This window comes from Octopus sinensis, linkage group LG2 (genome assembly GCF_006345805.1).
Source record: "Octopus sinensis linkage group LG2, ASM634580v1, whole genome shotgun sequence".
NCBI classification, from domain to species: Eukaryota; Metazoa; Mollusca; class Cephalopoda; order Octopoda; family Octopodidae; genus Octopus; species Octopus sinensis.
This window is the reverse complement of record NC_042998.1, coordinates 47,512,124-47,514,530: the sequence shown is the minus strand read 5'-3', so window position 1 is coordinate 47,514,530 and position 2,407 is coordinate 47,512,124. Positions and strand designations below refer to the sequence as shown.

Here is a 2,407-nt window from a genome sequence, read left to right as displayed (position 1 = left end):
ATACACAAACTGATCCATATAACCTTCGAACAAGGGAGGTCAGTCGCTCCACATAACTTTTCAATGCCAGCGTAGCCAGCCAGTAGGTGTCGCTCTCCGACAATCTCTGTTCGATGGTTTTATTTACCTAGTTTCGGTGGAATACATCCACTTGTTTCAATAATAGAAATATTAAAATAACTAAGTCTCTCTAAAAGAGAACAGCGGCAGCGTTCCCGGAAAATAATAGTTATCGCCATACTAATATGGCATTCTTATATTGAATTGGAACTCCGCAAGAAGAAAGAGAGTGACCTTGAGAATTTGGAAAAACAATTTCTTCAAGAACAAGCTGACCGACTTGCTTTACAGGGCAACAGTACTCAGACTAGTGACAAGATAATAGAGTTGCAACAAAAACTTCAAGAAGCTGAAGAAGAAATACGAACAAGCACAGAGTCAGTGAATCGGTTTAAGAAGATGTGTTCAGAATTACAACAGAGATACAGTCATGTGGACCAGAGTTATACAGAACTGAATAACAAATACTTAGAAACACAATCAGTGAAAATGTCACTTGAGAAAGAAATTGCAAATTTACATGCTCTTTTGGCAGAAGAGAAAAACTTATTGAACCAAAAAGGTCAGAGCAATCAAATACTTTGTTAGAAAAATTAAATAATTTTCAAAATGAAAATGAAATGCTGAAAAACAAGGAAGTAGAAAACTCAAGTGAACTTCGGAAAGCTCAACAAATGGTGTTCCAACTGGAGAAGGACTGTGCCAATGCAGAACTGGAAAAGGATACGTTTCTGAGGAAATGGGAACACGAAGTTGAAAGCCATCAGGCAACAATGTCCCAGTTCAGTGCATGTCAGGCGAGCATATCTTCAAAATCAGAAGTCAATTTAGAGTCAATGAAAGAACTTCAGGTGAGAATTGAGCAAGAGCGGAGTGTGCGGCAAACAGCTGAAAGTGAGAAGCTGCAGCTTGAGAAAGAGAAGAGTGAACTGTCTTTAGATCTGTCCCAGATGAGACAGACAGTGGAGATTATACAGAGGGATTTGAAATCAGAAACAGAAAAGGTGAAGAATTTGAATCTTCAAGTGGAGCAAGAAATACAGAGACGCAACTTAATGCAAGGTGACTTGAAAACCCAGACGCAAGAACTGAACAAGGCCAAGGCACGGGAAAAGCAGTATGATAAGGATCTCAAAGAACTGCGAGACGAGAAGCAAAAGGCTGAAGAAGAACTGAGAAAATTAAAGGAAGAATCATCGTTAGCAGAACTTCAGATGCGAGAATTACAAGACCAGTTTGAAGCAGAATCTTATTTCTCATCTTTATACCGAGCTCAAGTGAAGGAATTAAAGGAAGAAATCAAAGATAATAAGAAGGAACACCAAGACTTATCTGTGGACATTTCTACAATGGAGCAAGAAAATGAAAGGTTGAATAAAAACTTGAAAATGGCCACATCAAAGATTGAATCTGAACAAATAGCACGTACAGTGGCTGAAGAGAATCTCTCAGATCTTGAGAAAGAAAAGACCATGCTACAACTGGAAATTAAGGAACTGAAAACACGACATAAAGCAGAACTTTCTCGTAAAGAATCGGGCATTAATGTGCTGGAAGATTCTAAACGTGAATATGGAAAAATAACGAGCAACTTCAAAACGAGAAAGATGAATTAATAAATAGAATGAATAAAATGGCTGATGATTTGAAGAATGAGAAATCTGAGAATAATATCAGTGAACTCGAGCAGTTGAGGAAGTTGTTGCAGGATGAGAGACTGAAGAAGATACAGGCTGTGAATAAACTGGCTGAGGTGATGAATAGAAAGGAATTTGCTGACAAAAGCAAGAAACCAACCAATTCTAATTCAGGAGCCCTTCGCAAACGGGATAAAGAATGCCGTCGTCTTCAGCAGGAATTGACGATGGAGCGAGAGAAATACACTAAAATGGTTGAGAAGTTTCAGAGAGATATTTCTGACATGACTGCCAGATGAACGATGAGATTATATATAATATATATATAATGTGCATATATAAACAAAAGACTTCTATGAATAAATCAATAAGAGGACTAAATCCCACCCCTCCCGACACCCTGTCCACTTACTCAATAATGTCTGCTACCAGACAAACCAATAAACCATTTTTACTACTATTACTCCTACTACTACTACTACTAATAATAATAATGATAATTTTCACTAGATTCCAGCACATTCTTTCCTCTTTCTTGTAACGGGCCTCTATATTTAAGCTTTTCTCAATAACTGCTCTCTGTCTTTCTCTCCCTCCCTCTTTCTCTCTCTCTCTTTTTCTCCTCTCTCTCTCTCGCATCGTTAATTCACTCTAACTCTGCCACCACCACCACCACCACCACGACACAAACAGCCCTTCAAAACAACCAC

At 38.3% G+C, this 2,407-nt stretch overlaps 1 pseudogene; it reads left to right on the top strand.

The window, feature by feature from the left end:
* Positions 1-243: 243 nt before the first annotated feature.
* LOC115224601 lies at positions 244-1,999 on the top strand (annotated as a pseudogene).
* Positions 2,000-2,407: the final 408 nt, after the last annotated feature.